This window comes from Anticarsia gemmatalis, chromosome 4, assembly GCF_050436995.1.
Source record: "Anticarsia gemmatalis isolate Benzon Research Colony breed Stoneville strain chromosome 4, ilAntGemm2 primary, whole genome shotgun sequence".
Taxonomy (NCBI): domain Eukaryota; kingdom Metazoa; phylum Arthropoda; class Insecta; order Lepidoptera; family Erebidae; genus Anticarsia; species Anticarsia gemmatalis.
In genome coordinates this window covers 11,298,489-11,320,032 of record NC_134748.1, presented here as the reverse complement: position 1 = coordinate 11,320,032, position 21,544 = coordinate 11,298,489, and the positions used below count along the sequence as shown (strand labels likewise).

General features: G+C 32.6%; 1 protein-coding gene across 1 annotated transcript in view; it reads left to right on the top strand.

The window, feature by feature from the left end:
* Nucleotides 1-783: 783 nt before the first annotated feature.
* Nucleotides 784-21,544, top strand: part of LOC142987809 (uncharacterized) — a 58,530-nt gene continuing 37,769 nt past the window's right edge. Inside the window, exon 1 of the mRNA XM_076136747.1 lies at nt 784-924. The gene's annotated coding sequence lies outside the window, so the exon portion shown is untranslated. The remainder of the gene's footprint in view (nt 925-21,544) is intronic.

Here is a 21,544-nt window from a genome sequence, read left to right as displayed (position 1 = left end):
AATCAGGAGTTTTCAAAAATCTACGCATTATTCTCAAGCCTGGAGTTGCTTTTATTTACACAAAAATAAGGAGTGGGTTTGGAAATACTTTTTGGCCCAAATCTCATGGTATACTTTTTCTCAGAGATAATCACAGACTGAACTGTATAGTAAAAACGAATCTTATAGAAATAAATAAATCTTACAAAGGGCAGTAAATCTATTGGAAATCGAACCCCAAAACCGTGGTTCATTTCAGTAGTAGCATAGCAACTACGTTACCGCTTTTATTGCGAAATCAAAATGAAATCTTTATTCACACGGCATAAAGTAATTTTCCACACATTAAATGCTTCACAGATGTATTACTAAATAAAATGTAGGAGCTACATAAATCACACATCAACTCAAATTGCCATAAAAATACTTAAAGCGAGGTACAATTTCACCTCGTTATAACAGCGGGAGCAACCAATTTTCCCTCAAGGAAATTGAGGTTTCACATTAAAAACATGTTTTTTCATAATACACTCCACACAAAAGTATTATAGCCGTAGTACTTTTAATATAAACACATATTTTCCCCATTATTACGCAAGTTTAATTATTTTTCCGAGCGAAATTATTCTTCTTAATGTAAAAAGTTGTATATTAACCACATAAGAGGAAACTTCTATGAGCTTGCAAAGTATAAAATATGAGATGTTATATTCAAAAAGTTATGAATGTAATAGTTTCATTAAGTATCATTGGTGCGCGGCGTTTGCTACGACGCGTAGCAGTCAGTCGACTTCTGGTGGCGTAGAGGGCTACACGTCGTAGCCGATAAGCGTAGCGCTGTAGCCGCGTAGCAGATCGTGTAAGTTGGTGGGCGGGAAAGATAACAATTGGAGTGTTATGTTTTAAGTGTTGTGGTTTGAAATCGATGTTTTTATTATATTAGGGGTAAGTGTGCATATTTATTATGATAAGAAAATATGTAAAATATTGTTTAGTTACTAAGAAACTAAATTGAAACGAAACTTAATTGACATTACGTCTGCATTAATTAAAGAAATAAAAAAATTAAAGAATAATATAAAAATAAAATAATAAATTTAGTAATTTATTTTAAATGTTGTCATAGTATTATTAGCAAAAGAAATCAATAACAAAAGCAATAAAAATCAAACAATAAAATTATAATCCAAAAATAAAAATTTCAATACCAAAAAAAATTACATGCAAAAATATTTTTCTTTTAAAATAGTGAAAGTTTTATTTGTCAATTAGCGCGATCAGAAAGGTACGGTCGGACACACACGCCCAGTTTCAACACGCGATATGTCCATACTAGTTACTCGAACTAATTAAGTAATTAAAAACAATAATACGGCGTGTTGCTTGCTTTTATTCAAATTGATTCGTGTTTGTTTTAGTAGTAGTTATATAATTAGTGGCCAAATGTGTTGTACGAATTATCGGATTAAAAATAATTGGTACCTCATTATTTTTTTTATTTAATCATGATTCTTGATTAATTATTGCTGGCTTTGAATTCTCGGTTTAGTGTGGTGGATCCCATTTAGCTGAACCTCATTTACCAAGCTTACCCGCTACTTGAGATTTTTGAGACGAGACTGATATAAACATTTTTCCGACGGATTTGGAAATGAATATTCGTTTTTTTTAGGCATTTTTTATTGATTTATCTCATAAATCCTACTAATATTATAAATGCGAAAGTTTGTGAGTATATATGTATGTATGTATGGATGGATGAATGTTTGTTACTCTTTCACGCAAATACTACTCAATCGATTACGATTATATTCGGTATGTAGGTAGCCAAAGACCCAGAATAACACATAGGCTACTTTTTATCGCGAGCGGCCTCTAGTTATTTATAAAATTATTTATTTATAGAAATAATGGTAGTTACGAAGCCATGCACACTAGATATACCCTACATACTCTGTTTCTACAAATACCCTCATTTTATTCACATGATTGAATAGAAATAATATCGCCTTAAGTCTCTTGCTGCCTGCTGCTGCCAATCTTTGTATTCTTAATAGAGACATACTATCTACTATTTTACTGCAAACCCAAGCATTTGTAAATAATATTAGTCCATTCTAATCCGAGCTCGCGTCTTTTCAGCTGACAATTAGGCAAAATCAGTAATACAGTTAAGTACATACGGAACTATAGTTAGACGTTAATTTACACTAGCCAGTGCAGCAGGGCTTTGATTAGAAAAAGGTTTTAAATATTTACGATGTGAGTTATGTCGTTTTTCGTTGAGCCAAAAATAGGAAATACCGGTGTTCTTTCTATCAGTAAAGTAAAGACGTTCTCGAGTTCGGTAATGTGTCTAGCTTCTTCTTCTTATCGTATGGTAAGTGGTCAAAAGTCAGAGTTGTTCAAGCCGCCCGAAAGGCCTTTGACATGGCTTAACGACTGTTATCTTAGTAGACAACAACCGGGACCGATTTTTTACGTGCCCTCCGAAGCATGGAGACGCCCAGCTCAAATACCACTATGCGGTCACCCATCTATAGAATGACCGCGCCAATGGTTGCTTCACCTACAGATCGTTGTCATACCAGTGAGCCGAACTGGCTATGGGCGCCTCGCCCATGTAATGCGTCTAGCAAAAAAGTATGAGATAAAGAAGTAAACTCATAGATATTTTCTTTAAATTGTTTGTTTATTACTAAACAATTATTATAATACTACTAACTATGCAATCATAACTAATCGCCGCGATTACCGCAGCACGATATTCTTTACTCAGTACTATGGTATTGCTTCCATATCGACACTTAAGATTTACTTGAATTAATAGAAAGAAGCCTAATTTAGCTAAAGATTTCTAATTAGTTTTCTATACTGTATAGTGACTCGATACGTTGATAGAAGTAGGACATTGCCGTATACAATGAATGCACTGAATATATTCTTCAAGCATTCAGGAGCGGCTTTAAATTCGACACCGTATAATGAAAAATTCAAATCAACTAAGCATACTTCTTTGTCAAAACAGAACCTAATAATAACTGACTAGTATTCTAAGGGAAGCATCGTTTTTTACTTGTGCTTATTGATTTCTAATCATACTGGAGACGGCTGGCAGTCTAGTCTTAGGGCTTTTTCTACAGAGCCTAATTTTTGTTTTGGAGCAAATGGCTTTTATGATATGGTTAGAATAGGATTTGATAAGACAATATTGTTTTCTGTGACACGAATTTAAAAAATAATTTATTTAGTTACGAACTACATACATTTTATGGTCATGTTAGTATTTGGAACCCGCCTAAATCATAAAACTATTTCGAAAATGATTGATGATATGAAATATTTTTCAAAACTTTACGCTGTTATTAGATTACAAGCTGACCCGCGCAACTTCGCTTGCGTCACATAAGAAAGAATGAAAAAAAATTCCCCGTTTTTGTAACATTTTTCGTTGCTACTCCGCTCCTAATGGCCGTAGCGTGATGTTATATAGCCTTCCTCGATAAATGGTCTATCTAACACTGAAAGAATTTTTCAAATCGGACCAGTAATTCCTGAGATTAGCGCGTTCAAACAAACAAAGAAACGATCAAACTCTTCAGCTTTATAATATTTGTATGTATAGATTAGTGTAGATAATAACTAATAACAATACGATTACTTTTGTGCACTATTGGAGATATTCTAATGATTCTATTAGATTTTATTAAAATGTATTTTCCTCGTGTGAGGTTCAATAGATGTTCTCTAAAGTCATCATATTTCATGTTACATATATGTATTATTTCCTCAATAAGACTAATAAAATAACTATTTAACATTCAATTGTATTTTAGGCGTATTTCAAAATGAAAAAAATACGGGATGAAAGGTCCGGAGTATACCGTCGCCGTAGCTCAGCTGAAATTGGATCCTCGTGATCAGTTATAAGATTATCTGACAGATAAGCCGCTTCAAAGATAACGAAGTGAAGGCAATATAACTCACCATTTGAAAAAAAGGTAGGAGAGTTCACCGTTGAAAAATAATTGCTAGTTTTTATCATTGTTAATATTTCTGTTATCTCATAAGTCTGGTGTAAATTGTTAGTGTACGTAAAACGCTTGAGATTTACGATCATATATTTGAATTAATATTGAATAAAAATTGTACAGATAATATCTCCAGTTTGTGTTGTTTGTCATTAACGTTTTTGAAACTTGAAGCTATTCAAATTAACATTTTCGTAGGCAAAACACTATTGCAAGTTCAAACATATCTTGCAATATCAAGTATAGAACGCTACTAGTTGTCTCCAACTATCACTACAGATATAAAGTCAGTCCAAAACATATCTTGCTCTAACAACTCCGATCCAATCATCAGCAGCGCAATTCTGTATAATCTGTACTGTCGAGTATCGAAAGTTTGACATTTAGAATTTACAGCCAAAATAGTTCCTACGACGCGCGTCAGAGGCGCTGATCAAAATTTCATACATTTCTCGATGACAAGCCGGTTGTCGGTAGTCGATACTAGTAGGGATACGAGATACAGAAAACAAGAAATACCTACAGATGTTACAATATATGCCATGAACGTCTCCTATCAATGTAATCAGTCAATTTCTACACGCTGTCGAGCCTTCCCTTTCATTACTTACGCTACCTTTTCCCGGCTTCGTTTCGTTCATGAATCGAATACGTAAAAGTTGATGCATTTTCGTAAGAGTTTTATACTAATGATGTGTTATTTTCGTTTGATTACGTTTAATACCAAATTGGTTATTAGCAAAACATGGTTTTTGTATAGATTGATTCTTATTATTTTACTCGCTTCTAGCAACTACTTATCAGTAAAAATTCTGAATACTAAATTAAATGAGTGAAAAAAAGCTTTGATTTTAGTTTGAAATGGATACAAAACCTTGTAAATTAAAATACATGATGATATTGATATTATAGATGCATTAGTAATAAAGCCGAGAACGAATATGTCCGTGTATGTATAGGTATTACCGTGTAAACCAATTTAGACATGCAAGATATCTATGCTTTGCCAATTTGATACGGTGATAGCTTATGTCCCGGAGAAGATAAAAAGCGTTAAAATACGTAACACGCGGAAATAAATCGCCACAAAACAAAGCCAAGTCATAAAATAAAATTGGCAATACCGAAATTGTACCAACTGTTCAAATTTACACGACTCATAAATAAAAACATTTCCCATAAAACCTTTTCTAAAATCCCATTGAAAAAACGATTTACGGATCTCTAATAACTAGGAAACGGCGAAAACGTTTTTTCCGTACACTTTTTTTAAAATGAAATGCTGAAAATTCCATTTAGAACAATAGCGTCTATCAAAGGCAGTATACTTGTACATTAATCCACCCAAATTGGATCGCGGGTGCCGCTACTACAAGATGATGTTAATGGGTTTACCTTTAAAGGTAAATACGTATTAGAACTTTTGAAGAGAACGCTGCATTTGTAATGTTCTAGTGAATGATCGGTGCGTTGTGCTGTCAGTTAAGGCTCGTTGTGTTCAGTGAAGTAGATTGTGTTGAGTCAGTTAATTTTTGTTCACTAATATGGCAAAATTGAAATTTCTGGATAAAAAAATAAACATCATTGGAAAACTAACACTCAATCATATGATTCTAAATTATGCAAAGTTGTACTATGGTATTCAAATAAACATACTTAAATACTTATAAATACATACATATATAGGTAATTGACAATCAGGCTCAGAACGAATGCTCATGCTTATAATCATTTCTGTTACCCCGGCTGGGATTCGGACCTATGACACGCAGTGCTTTTATAACGGCAAACTGACCACGATAACCACTTGAAAATAAGCATATGATAAGAAAACTTAAAATCTACTATATCTATAACTTTGACGTACTCCATTGGCAGAAATTCTTCTGAACATTATACAAAATTGAGTCACGTTTTAATATTTGTCCGTTAGTTTGAAGAAAAGAGTATGAGCCTTTTATAAAACTAGGTATTTTCTTAGAAAAATAGAGTTTCTTCTAGACACTCTCACCTTCTTGTTTTTTTTCTTTTCTTTGTAACGGTCGCTTTTTACCTTTTACCTACGAGAATAACCACTGTTCGATAAAATGTTGCAACATTGCAAAAACTATCTCGAAAGCTTGCAACAAAGTACTCAGGCTGAGTTTACACTGCCGTGGTTAGAAATGGAATAGAAGCAAGAAATCAATGAAGAAAATGTAATCATTAAAATAGTACAATCAAAGTCCGCATTTCAAAAATGTTTTGTGTTTCGTGTTTCATATAACAGAGATTCGTTCTGTCACTTTTAAATGTTCGGTGTTACATAATATGCGTTACATGTAAATGGTCTAATATGTTTACACCTTTAATACCTCGTGGCTGTAGGGTACAAGCAAAAGTTGGTTTAGTTTGGTTTCGGATCTGTTTCAGACCGCATTTTAGGCTTTCCAACAATCTAGATTGTATGCCAAAGCCTTTGTGCTTTTGAAAAATTAGGACATAGGTAAACCTTTTGTTTATGTACTTAATAATGAACCGAGTTGAGGCTGGATCTATTTCTTTTTCTGTATTTTGTATGTCTGTAAAGTGTTTCGTTACATTCGAGACAATAACTTGTACAAGAAAAGTATTTTAATTTTATTAAAATTAGGTTGAGAATATATAAAATAAATCTATATCAGTTAGAAACAGTCGTAAAAAATCTGAAAGTGTAGTTGATAATAGCTCTAAGAAAACGATTAACTTTTAAAATAATAATCTAAAAATTCTACGAAAACTGTAAAAGCCTTTAAACAGAACCAAAAATGCGAAATCTAGATATTTTTAATTTTAGTTGGTATTTTTTCGCAGAATTGTCGTGCAGTCTACCTATTCTTGGATTAATGTATAATTTAGGTATTCAATGTAAATTTTAAATGTCTATCTCCATTGTATTCAAGGAAAGAAAATTGACTCGTTGATACAACCAACATAATATAACCCTAGCTTTAAAAAATATGTTTTTTTAAATGTAAAATTAGGCTAGTTTAATAAAACCTTTGCTAATCATAAAATGTGTGCTTTAGTTGCTTACTACATACATAATATACGGTTAGACATTGATCGGCCTAGCAAAACCGAATATGTGTAGATTGACTAAAATACTAAAATTAAATAAATTTGTGTGCACCAAGCTTAAGAAATATGAAACATTTTAATGGAATACAAATCAATTTTGCTACTGAATAAAGTATTCGGTTATAACACTTACAATAATGTATTTTTTTATATTCTCTTCGCAAACTACAATACACAATAACAAATGAATAGCCAAGCAGAAGTCGAATATAGTCTGACAATAATCTTTAGTAGGTATTCTAGCTATTCAGGGTTCGAGGTCAGAGCAGTGAAATGGACTGAAAGAATCCTAACGTACTGAGCAGAATGTATATGATTAAACTAGACTTCCCGCTGTTAGAATCAAATTGGGTTCTGCTGCTTATTTTTGTTGCCTTTTTGACTTCTGAAAGATTTTATTCTATTGATTGTTTTTCTGCGAGATTGCATCGCAGTTGAAAAAATCCAACATAATAAAAAAAAAACTAGCCATGGAAGTCTTGTGTGAAAACCTTATCAGCGTTTTATAGCGCATTCGGCAAAAAAATATATTTATATAAAAACATAAAGTGTAGGCAGAGTTGTATAAAATACACCCAAGTTTCGCCATTAACGACGCAACTAGTATTTTACAAATCATATTTTAACGACTAAAGTAATCATAATTGCATCTATACTAAATGTGTTTAAATGTTTTTTTTTGTGTAGCGTAACGTACGGAGTAGACTACACTGTGCACAGTTGAAAAGATCTTTTAACGCTTCTACGATAAAATATATTAGTTTGCATGTTTGCCAAACTCAAGCAAAGCCAAAGCAATAACTAGTAGAGAAATAAAGCTGCTCTGAATTTGTCAAACACTGCTACCAACTTATTATACACTCTCTAAATCTAAATGAGTCTCAGAGGCTTTGAACGCGAGTAAACGTTAGAAACTATTATGACTCTCTAAAGGCGTACTCGTAATTAAAACTGGGTGTCGATATCGTCTTAAAATAGATAGTCTTAATTTGAGACTGATGACAGTCTGTATTTATCTGAGACTAAATTGAGGTATTAAAATTATAGAGATTTCGTATTTTAATACAATATTTTTAGTTATTTGTGCCCGTGAAATAGCTATAGGCTAGCCTACTATTAACATTATTATTGGCGTAACGTGGGTGTATTTCATAAACCTCTGTCTACACTTAAGGTTTAACAGGCGTTATATATGTATGAATGTACATATTTGTAGTATTTCTGATTCCTTATCATTTAATGAGCAACCAGAAGCTAGTCATTATCATTAATGTTTCAAATCGGTAGAAATAGTATCGCTCTTAACATTTAATAATATAATATAACTACTATACTACTATATAATATAACTAAATATAATATAACTTTACACCTATTACTATTTTAGCTTAGCTTAATGGGTCAACTACAATGCAAGTATAATCTAATCTACGACGTTAACTATCTCTTAATATATATTTCAAACAATATCAATAAAAGCAGCAAAAACATAAAATGATCTGTCGCTAAAATAGGTAAACCAAAAGAGAGTGGGCGTAGAATTTGATTAAATCAACAAAAATGATGTATTTGGACGACCTCATTCTGTTCTCATCTCGAGGGATTAACACATACAGTTTAAAACCCCTGGATTTGGTTATGTAGGATAATCATAACATTTGGGACGAATAAAATCTAAAATTGTAGGTTGTTGATCTCTTACGGCTTGGGTTAGTTACATAACTATTCCATACTAGTTGTACCACGTAGTTTCACTCGCGTATAATCTGTGTAAAATGCCAATTTGTTGATAGGAGTTTGTTTTGACAAAATACTTGCCTAGTTTGTTATTTGGCCAACAACTACGCTTACCCTTTGACTAAACCGCTGTATGAATCTTAATAAACGTCAATATGTAGATAGTTGGGATACTCATAAGGACTATTTTTTTAAAAACATGCTCCTTAGAGCTGAATGAGATATTTTGTTTTAAGAGACCACCAGACATTTGATATTTGAACTAATTTTACAAAACCTACTTTAAACCTTTATCAGATATGTGAAAATCCACAACAAGCCTACAACAGGTCTTTGACCCAAAAATGGTATTCAAATGTTATTCATTAATTCAAAAAACCTTTTGTAGCAGTCTACTTGTTTATCGCAAAAGAAGAGTATTATAAAGTAGAATAAATATATTTAAAACAGCCTAAAATTAAGGTCTTGTTGAAAGGAATAAAAATTATACAGTGAAAACAACTGTTTTGAGAAGCTAATAAAATTTAATAGAAGTGGTAATAATCTTTAAGGCTTTATAAGTACTATCATTTAGCAATCTAGTTCAGACTTAAACAGCCATAACGCTGACGGGTCAGTAACCGAAAAGTAGGTTAAGGAACTTTTGGTGCGGACATTTTATGGATGGGTGACCATTGCTTCTTGTTTTTAATCTGCCCGGTTATTATTCTAAAAAGTAGTTATACCAACGGAATGATTTTAAAAGCCTTGAATAACTTAGCTGTTAACCAACCACAGGATAAATAAGTTGAGTATGTTATGGCAAATAATTATCTCTGTGTAAAGAAAGATATTTATTCGTATTTTATCGTTTAATTAACTGCACCAGTAGCAATTGCTTACGTAGACCAGACTTCGAATCCCGGGGCGGGCAAATTGTTATTGTGTTTTTATGTTAATATAAACGCGGTAGAAGATATTTTGAATTTCAAAATGTGGTCGTAAAATGGCAACACTCCAGCTGCAGGGAACAGTTTATTAAAATAAGGAAATGGAAAAACATTGTTTTTATCAGAAAATAACTGTAAGGAATAATAAAAGACATTAAAGTGCTAATAAAATCATGATAACCAATTTAAAGATATTCAACGTTTTTCTATAGACACTGTACAGTCAAAAGAGTTTACTTTTCTTTTTTAAGGTATTTTTTTTTTTCAAAAGTTTTCAGGTTAAGCTAAATCATCGAATACCGACTACCGAATAGTTGTTGTCATTGATATAAAGTTATTTGAAATTCAAATGTAAAAAAATTAAGAGATATCTTTTGTTGAATCAGGTTTTTAAAAACACCCATTGCTCAAAACTAAATAGTTCAAATGTGATATTCAACTACTTCCAATTTTACCATAATACAAGGATTTAGTACATTAAGTAGAGTATTTAAGAAGATAAACGAAGTGAAAACTTGGGTCTATTATTTCTTATCTTGATTGAAACTTGTCCGGATTACCAAGTGCTTACGAGTTGGCCTACTAACATAAGCCTAGGTAACTAATGCGATACAGTAGTTTTTACGTCTGGAAAAACAGCTGAAATACAGAGAGATTTTGTGTTGTAATAATTCTGCTACTGAAAAATATGTTTTTTGTTACAAAAAGAGTACAAAACCTGATTTTTCCCGTTCTAGAGTATAAAGATATTTTATAAAATGAAATTTTGTAAGTCGTTTTTATACATTTGCTGTCATTTTATCTGGGAGATTGGTTTAACTGACACGTATTTGGAGACTGAACTGGTAGGTATTAACGTCGATCTTATAATTAAAACTTATTTTTTTTTAATTCACGCAAGAATAAAGACAAAAGATAAAACATATTTAACAATTAACATTTATAAATTAGCTAAACTGAGCAAAAAAAATTATAATACCCATTTAAAAGAAAATACTCATATTGGTAGGTTGGTCAAAATCAAAATAGAAATATTTTAGTTTATTCTCGACAGTGAATGTGTCTGCAAGTGAATGTATTGCTAGTTCGAAAGATACAGCCAATCGAAATATCTGGCACGAAACTTAGTTCTCTTTAACAAAGTATCCGAAGCAAAACGCTTAGAAATATCACGCTTACAAATTACCCATTTATTCACATACAATTGTTTTACTTTTTTTGTAATAATGGTCTCTTTAGCCTGTCTCAAAACTACTGAACGGGATATAATGAAAGTTCATGGTACCGTAGTAGTTCATCTAAATAAATATATTATATGCGTAATGACTGTAATATTATGTGCTTGACCGCACTAATTTCGAAGTCGAATTAAGAAAATATTTTTGTGGGCGGGCCTTGTTGCGGTTAAATAGCATCACGCTATGACTCATAAGAGTGATGCAGTTGAAAAGAATATTGTAATAAGTCGAAAACTAAATTACACTCGAGTGAATTCGCAGGTAGCCACTAGTTTAGTATATTAGTCTTAAAACAGGCTTCTTAGAAAACAGGAGGAAAATCTCGACACGTTATAATATACGTTTTCTTCGTCGTCTCCAATATGCATGTGATTGCTCAACGTTGAAAATGATGAACGAGTAACTCGAGTTTCTTTCTTACTATTTATTACCTGCAATGAGTTCTGGGAAGTGTTGCCTTGTTCTACAATGACGGGGTTTTTCTCAGAGAAAATGAAAAACTGTTTCTTTGTTTAAAGCTCTTCTTAAACGGTTCGTAACGATTGTCATGAATGTCAACATTTGACCTGAATAAATGATCTGAAAAATTCACTATTATGGCTATAAATTGTTGAGCCAACAGTCACAATTTGTGTTTGAAATGATGACGTGAAACAAAAAATATATGTTAGTAGTCAATCGACCAGATAAAAAGAAATTCAAATAGGTAATTATCTCACAAAACTAGTTGAGTGGGAGCTAATTAATTTGGAATTACTTATAAGCTGCACGTATATGTGACGTCATGTGTTTATTCAAATCGAAATTACCGTTGTAATTTTTTGAAAAGCATTAAAAATGAAAATGACGTATACAAATTTTATAATAATCTATCAGCCGGACTAGTAAAAATTGGTGTTTTAACTTACTTTCGTGTTACATTTAGCCAAGAATCATGCAACGCGAAAGTTTCAAGACATTCTAAAACTAAAATCAGATGTGTTTTAAGTAAACGTGCAAAATTCTTAGCGCAGGCTTTAAGCTGTTCAAAACTAGGACAGATGCAGAGCGGTCGAACTCAAGTACCTATTATGAAAGAACGTGTTTGTTTTAGGCAAAAAGGAGTTTAGTGTTCGTAGAGAAGCAGTGTGAGGCTAATTAGGGTATAGGAGACATTATTTGGAATATAATATCTAAACTGATTTGGGAAAAAACTGGTGGAGTTATCATAGAAATTTTATTCTATTTTAGCCTGTGGTAGTTTGGAACATAGTTATACCCGATCGTTTGGGCCACAAATTGCCTGTATGTCAGTCCATTAACGGTTAAAAGTATTTAAGGAACATTTGACCTGCGAACTTTTAAAGAATGAAACCACAATCTAGATAAAATCCTTCAAGAATTAGCTCGTTCCAATAGTAAGATGAAAGCCCGACGGTCATACCGCACAAAGGCTTAAGCAGCGATATTGCACGTGAATCTTTTTAAGAAGACTTTAAATCTTTTGAAGGGAAGTAATTCTGTTTGCACCGTTTTTAATTTAGTATGCAAAGGAAAAGAACAGTGGCTTAGTATGAAATTGAATTGGTTTTTTTTAGCTCATTTCTTTGGTTTCCGTGATAATGGAAATAGAAAATAGTTTGTTGTTTCGTGGTAAATTAAATGTTAAGAAAAATGCTGTAAGGGATATAATAATACTTATTTTTTTCATTCGTTTTAAATAAAATCACACTTAGAAAATCAGAGTTAGCGCTTTTGATGTTCGAAACCATAAAACATCAAATTAAACCGTATTTATTCGGTTACTGCCCGAAAAAGGACCCTAACAACTTATGTGACTTTAACCGTAGCGTCATAATTTCCACCTATTTACTTTATTTCTCTAACATAAAACATATTTTGATTTATTTGTACAAATAAATTCTTATCTAAAAACATTTACAACACATTCACGCTACGCTAAACCACACGTCACTGTCATTCGTCACGGCGAAGCGCCGCGGACGCGAGCGTGACGGTACACAAATAACGTTGTCACGCTGTTGAAGTCACCACGGTGACGTCACAATTGTCTTTGTTACATGTAAATTCAGATGGTAATTACAGCATTTTGTAATTTACATGCAATTTGTTGAAATTGGATTTTCTGATAGATTCGTTTGTGATTGCTTGCCATGTCAATTACTGATGCAGTTTCGGATTTGTACGCTGTGTATATGTTTGCGAATCGACACATATAAAATATATATTTTGAATATGGTGAATTTTTTTGTGTCTTTTTTATAATAATATAATAATAATAAATTTAACCCATTAATATCCCACTGCTGGGCAAGGGTCTTCTCTCGTAATGAGGGAGGGGTTAGGCCTTGAGCCCACCACGCTGGCTAAGTGCGGGTTGGGGACTTTACATGCCCTCAATAAATGTATGAAACAAATTTTAGGCATGCAAGGTTTCCTCACGATGTTTTCCTTCACCGTTGGAGCATGTGATAATTATTTCTAATACACACATAACTTCGAAAAGTCATTGGTGTGTTGCCTCGGGTTCAAACCTGCGACCACTTGCGTGGGAGGTGTCAACTTATACCACTCGGCTATCACCGCTTTTTTAACTTTTTATAATTTAGACTTCTACAGCATTATAAACCACCACTACAAATCTTGACTTCTGCTTGAGCCTGAAAAATTATTTGAAAATGCTTTGAATGAGTAAACCCAGATAGATTTTCATGAAAATAAGTAAGACATTAATATGCTGAGTTAAAACCTCACTCAGTCTATTTATATAAGTTGTAACAAAAGCCTTATACAAAAGACTGCTGAATTAATTAACATACTAAAGATAAATATAATAAATACGACTAATTAATTATCAAAGTTACTTGAACAAGTAATTGTATGATAGTTTAAACACGCTAAACCACTTGTCACTGTCATTGTGTGTGTCACGTTGTGGACGCCACCGTGACACGGCACAAATAATGTTGTCACGCTGTGTGTAATCTAGCTGAAGTTACTATTACCTTCATTTGTCTTGCCAGCGTGTTGTGTACCGCGGAATATTGTGCTGTTCAATTGTTTTCATTGTATAACCGTCCTTATATATCAAAATAAATATCAAAATTGTCAGCAGCTTACCACATTAGTAGCTTGCTTGAACTTTAATAAACAGTTCAACCAAACTTGGAACGATAATTACTTTTTATGTTTCACAAATGTATGTATCGGAATTGAATACACGACCTTCATGTGTAGTAATTGTACCATGTTAGTCATAAACTTTTGCACCATAGTTGTTATCAGGCTTTCAGAAATTTGTCATACCTAATACCGTACTTACTTTTCAAAATCACCCGCTAAGAAAGAAAAATGAACTGCAAAAACCGCTTTAATTACTCTAATTCAATAAAGCCTTGTTCTAAAGCGAAACAAAAAACCATTCTTCATTCCTTCTGCAATTAATTATGTCATTAATTAACAGAAAACGGCAAAGTCCTTGGGAATTACATTTGACACGATTATCTTATAATTGGGTCAATAATTTTAATGAGTTTTAATTTCAAACACAATTATTTTCATTGTCGTTATTGATGGGTTATTTAGATAATACAGTTTTGAGGACAAAGAGTATTAAATAGTAGCTATTTATCTTACTATTTTGTTTGTCCTTTTCCAAAAAGCATAAGATTTTAGAAACAAGTTTTCGTTGCTACAAAGCGCGAGTTGGTTGTATTGTTCCTAAGAATTATTTGGGCACTTTATTACTACACTATTAGTAAATTAATTTATGACTCCCACGCTCAAAGTATCTTTTACTATCTATGTGACTTTTACGTTACGACCAAGCCACGCTTGTTAATTATGATCTAGTGCTTGTTGACTCAGAGAAAGAAGCTGAAAATTTACCGTAAGAGTCCGGCTGTTGATGAAATATGATACATTTTTTTTGCAATGCGCCTTGGCAACCTTTAAATAAGGTTTCGATGAATACAAGCATAAAATTACGCGTTTTTCAAATAGTGGTAGGCAGAGCCCAGAGGACGCCACTTGGTACGATACTTACAAACTTCCCTTGCCTCATTCACATCCATAGAATCAAAATAGTCAATTATACAGAGAGTGAATTTACCTTAGAAGAGCTGGCAGGAAACTTCTGATCATTCTTTTGAACAATACTATAAATCTGGTCACACAAGATTATGATTATTATTAGGCTTCAATATGTCTCCAAATTCCCAGTTTACTATCATCCGAACTAAACCAACAAGGTAAATTCTCCATTATGAGATGTGTTACCTAATAACAATTCAGTCAACGAAGATAGCGCAATTTGAACGCTTCGCTATTATGCATCATAATGATGGAAATAGCGTGACACAGGATTGCACCACGGTCTGACGTGAGCGCCGTGACGTCGTTCAATTGGAAACTGTCTTTAGGCATCAATATTTCAAGTTGATGTCGCTGTGAATGGGCTGGAATATGAGATGGATATTTCAAATGTTGTGGTATTATTGGTGGTTGGATAATTAAACCTGAAATGTGTTATTTCTGTGTGTTTTATAGTGGATATGTATTATATTTTATTATGTATCTTGCTAATATAAAACTTTATGTTTGAAAAAATATTTGAAAATCAATATTTTTTTATTGTGTACAGACTTATCACGGAGAAGGAATTATAATCAATAATTTAGTTTCAATAAACGGTGCAGTGATGTAATGGATAAGTGTTGATGCACCAGGCATTGCTTAATTATGCTTAAAGAATGGACCAATATAATAAAACCATAGTAATATGTGTGAAATGCTTTTACTATCGTAATGGAAACGACTTCTCTCAGAGTTGCAAGATAGTTTAACATAACAGATTTATGTCTCTGTAGCTTCGAAATACATCAAACAGTAGCGCGTTTCTGTACAGTCGTTAATTTCGAGTATCGGGAGTTTGACATTTAAAACGTACAACAAAAATAGTTTCTATGACTCCCTCTCCACGGTACAGAAATAACATATTAAATGTAAGTCCCAACAAAATGTCGTGTCAAAAACATAATTAACAAATTTCCAATTATAAAGCAAATCTTGTACACCTTCGCATAACAGTACATAATGACGTCACTCGCGTGTATTTAGACACCTTAAGCCCTCATGACCTTCGTCTAGACGTCATAAATATGCATGATACAAACATACAATGTTTTTGTGAAAATTTCGTGGAATCTATACTTACTAATATTATAAAGCTGAAGAGTTTGTTTGTTTGTTTGATTGTTTGTTTGTTTGTTTGAACGCGCTAATCTCAGGAACTACTGGTCCGATTTGAAAAATTATTTCAGTGTTAGATAGACCATTTATTGAGGAAGGCTTTAGGCTATATAACATCACGCTACGGCCATTAGGAGCGGAGTAGCAACGAAAAATGTTACAAAAACGGGGAATTTTTTTTCATTCTTTCTTATGTGACGCAAGCGAAGTTGCGTGGGTCAGCTAGTTCTTCAATAAACGTTATCAGGTGAATGAACAAATACGCCCACGTGGTATTTGTAGAGATTTGGATTCTAAATTATGTTTTCTAGGTATATTTTTTTTGTTTTATTACCTTATTTTAAGAACATTTTTTAAAGTAATATTTACTATAGGTAGAATATACAATTATCTTGATAACAGGACATTATGTTTTAACACTTGTTGGAAAGTCTTAATATGTAGCTAAACTCATGTTAAAGAAACTGATTTCTCATGAAGATTTTTTTGTAACTAACGCTTTCTGCACAAGGATAATAATTACTATAGGTGCTGTTAATGGCTTAGGAGCTAAAAATATTCTGAAAGAGAAATATTAAATATATAATAAACTTCGCTACAGCCAAAACTCGCAATTTTTTTAATTTTTTTTTATACGTGCATAGGCACCATTAGCTACTTATCTACTTATCCTTGAAGATCGTACATCCAGGCAGAGGTTCTACACCACATACGTACAGAAATTTACACAAAAAATACCTTAATAGTATAACCACACCTCAATCACCTTAAATTACAGTAAAACGTATCACCTTTATGGCTTCCCAGCCATTATAATAATACGTCTAGACTAAAACAAAACTATCAGGTGCAAAAGTCCTTCAAACGTCCCAATAACCTAACTCTAGTATAATTATTATTCTACTGTAAACTCTGGTATGACAATTAGTACAAACTAAGGTGATCTGAATTTAATAGTTTGAAGTAATGATAATGACTTTTGATAGAAGTGGGTTTTACTTCGTGTGAGTAATGTTTTCAACTTAACGATGAGTTGTAATGAAAAGGTAGGGGGTTAAATTCTGAGTAAATCCCTATTATCTATACTATACTAATATTATAAAGCTGAAGAGTTTGTTTGTTTGTTTGTTTGTTTGAACGCGCTAATCTCGGGAACTACTGGTCCGATTTGAAAAAATCTTTCAGTGTTAGATAGCTCATTTATCGAGGAAGGCTATAGGCTATATATCATCACGCTACGACCAATAGGAGCAGAGTAACAGTGAAAAATGTTACAAAAACGGGGAAAATTATGATTATCTTAAGTGACGCAAGCGAAGTTGCGCGGGTCGGGTAGTTATGTTATAAATTCAGATGTCTGTTTGTTTGTCAGTCTGTTAAGTTTTCATGTCAAATCGATTTTGTTTAATATTTGTGAAACGATTGTTGAAGTCCCGCGGTTAACTACGTAAGATGCAAGCTTAGAACACTCGGCTATCAGCTTTTATACTTTTGACTGTCTGATCTCGTTGTTCAAAAACCTGCCAAAAATTGGTACATTTTTAAACAACTTTCCATGGGTATGGTGTTTTTTCGACTACTTTAATTGCGAACGTATTGAATTTTTGTGACGCAATAATAATTATTTTTTCTGTAAAACCTTCATTTTGCTTTAGATTTTTGAAAAAAAAAACTGAGGGTATATTTTTAGTATTATTCAAAACTGCAATAAAAGAACTACGAATTTGTACTTGCTTACTTTGTATTACGCCTTTGTTAATCTGGGTGTGCGAAATATTCCGTTTTAATGACTGAAAACAGTATATTTGGATGTATTAACGTACAAAATACATTGCGCTTTGTATTCATTCGTATTTTTCGGATGTAATATATTGTAGGCAATGAATGCAAAATTATCGATACAGTCGAAAACGGGTTGTAATTACGTTGCTCATTTGGTATATTGTAGTGCAATTAGTTTTAAAATTGGAACACTTTATCTCCCATTGATGAGAGAGTTGCTCTTTAATAATTGAGTTTATTTTACGAAATAAAATTGAAATTACTTACGAAAATATTAATGGATACATATCTTAATTAAATCATTATTTTTGGAGTCAGCAATCACTCATGAGAAGCGAAATTTAATACGTAAAGATAACGAAACGAAAGTCCCAGAAAAGGTTACTTTTTATCAAAATCACGCGTTTTTTCCGCTCTGTCTACTTCTAAGTACGCAGAAACGAATAAACGCTACGATCCCTCCAAACTTTTATGGTTCATTTACATCTTGGATAGGACCACCGATTACTAGTTCAAAAAACACCTTATTTCATTCTCATAAAGACCCTGGCACGTTTAATTAAAAAAAAATCTACCAAAAAAATCTGAAATATCGAAAAAAAGAACTTCCCTCATATTTTTGATTTATGCATCAATTGGTTAGAGTCACAGTGCTAATCGAATCAAACTGAGTCGGCTGTGTGAACAGCCTGTATAAAGTTTGTTCGACAACGGCTACTAGCGACGCCAATCAACGAAATAGTTATTCTAGCGAAAATATAGATTTGAATTTGTGAAAAAATATTTCGACATTTTCTAGGTATCGTATTGCTTTCAACATACTTGAGTTATTGTGAGACCACCAAATCTTTAGGAAATTATTAATACTTATTTTGAAACAAAACGCCACCCGCGACTTCGTATGCGTGGGAACCCTTCCCGTAGAAATCCCGATCCCTCGCGAACTCCGGGATAAAAAGCCTATGTATTATTCTGGGTGTTCAGACTCTTTAGCTACTTACAAATTTCATCCTAATCGGTACAGTAGTATTTGCATGAAAGTGTAACACTGTAACAGTGTAAAAATCCATACAAACTAACAAACTTTTGCATTTATAATATTAGTAGGATGATGTTATAGAGGGCTCGTACCCATATATGTTACAAACAAGACATTTTGTATTTATATTGGTAACTATAACTAGGTAAATCAAACTAAATACAGTCATAAGCATAATAACATGAAAACAAGATTATTACAGTTATTATTCAAAAGTTATAACAAGCGGAACGAAACACTACTTTTTTGGTACAGTTAGCAAAAACTTTGCTGACAAAATTTAAATATTTCATTTATTTAACCTGCGTCAGTGCGACTATTCTCTGTTACCCAGTCCTCTTAGTCGCTTGTTTTATCTTGCCATCCCTCCAGAAACAAGATACCAAATTAATATACATATAATCAAAATACATGTATTTACCAAATCATTAAATGGTATAAGATCTCAGTTCTTCCGGAGTACTGGTAAATTACAGTGACCTGACATTTCGAGGCAAACGATAGCGCCATGACCGTAGCCAAACCCTAAATACCTCTATTTATTAATTGCATTTATATTTACTTAGACACTTAATCAGTAGCTATTTTTTTAAACTTATTTTATCAGACTGGACAGGCGGAGTCCAAAAACACCACTTTCCAAGCTTCTTACTTACAAATCCTTTATACGTCTAAACATTTACCGGTAAAGCATTCCTAGATCTATTCATATCACTCCAAGTAATCAGTAAAGCAGAACTTAAAATACGACATCAAAGTGACAAGTTTAAGTAGCACTCAGTACGTTTTAGTATTAGAACTTAAGTTGCTGTCTCTACTTAACCCTAAAATACGACATGCGATTCAGTAATTATATAGTTCTAACGTTTATGTACTTGGACTAAATAACATAGCTTTTATTTTATATTCGTTTGTGTTATTAATTAGTAACATTTGGTAGAACAATAATAAAGAATGTTATGACTTTATCAAGGTAGATGTGAAAGGTTTGGTTTAATTATGATTTATTATATTTTTATTTAACTATGTTTATTGTTCATACTAGGTACTTCTTTTTGCCTATTGTTGAATGAATCTGATTCTAGAACATACGTTTGCAGATAGTTCAGGTTAAGCGATTTGGCCGTGAGTAAAAGAAGCACCGTGCCTCGCGTCCGAGTGTCCTTTATCGTCAAGATCGAGTAATTAACGATTTTAAACTCTCGCGACTAGTACACCTTATAATATTATGAGAAACTTTGCATTCAAAACTATACTGCGCTCCTTGTGAACACGCTATGGGGTGTCTCGTTTTTTGATTTACGTTTTTTAATGTATAACTGTTACTGTTTACTAAATTTCCACGGACAAACTATCGAATTATAAGCAGTATAATAGTAGCAAACGTGGTAATTCAAGCTACTATAAGTAGACGTTTATGTTATACCGTATGTACATTCAAAATTACTAGTTCCAAGAGAAAACCCATACGCTTGAACAATAATATTATAATAATAACAAGACCTTACATGTACGTGTATACACTAATTAGTAATCTACATTAACATGCGTGTAGTGGCCTCAATAACAAGAAGCGCTACAGTAATTACAACAGAACATGCCAATTTCAAGTCGTTAGTTATACGAGTTCAAAATAATACAACACTTAGTACAGGTGTGAGCAAGAATACGTATACAAATTTTTGAAGAATTAATTTTTACCAGATATTTTCATAAAGTCAATGTGGAATGCTTGCATCAAATATTCACTTAATCACTTCGTAACCAAAAGTGAAAACTAAACTTTTTAATCATAAAGCTGTAAAATATGTACGTATACATTTTAAAATCTTGCTTTGCCTTTTTTATTTATAAAAAAAAATAACTATAACCCTCCCACTGACGAGCAAAGGTCTACTTTTGAACTGATTTAGGCTTTACTTCTCCAACATCAGCGTGGTGCACGCAAGGCCTTACTGCTTCACGAGAAAACCCTTCCTGGCAGTGCGACAGTCACACGGCTCGTTTGAACAGAATCAATCTATCAATACAGAATGCAAAAAAAAAAAGTATTATTTGTTGTAATTTAGTCACAAAGTTGGTATTAAAAGTATATACATGTTCGTGTTCGTGACTATACTTCGCAATTTGGCTTAGTGGATTGAAAATTGTATACAAGAGCCAATTAGGCATGTATACCTCGATGTATTCGGGGATTAGGGCTTCTGTTGAGAATGATTGATGTATTTTTTGTTAGTACTCTAATTAATAAAGTAAAATTGAATTTTTGTTTATCAAAAAAAGGTTCGCAATATTTTGACTACATTAATGTTTTTGTGCTATGCTGAATTCAGTTTCAATAATGTTTGGTTCCTTTTTTAAACTTGAAAGCTCTTTATTACATTTGGTACTATTATTATCAATATCAGAATCAATTATTTGATATTAAAATTTGTTTTGAAAATTAACTGTTCATTATTA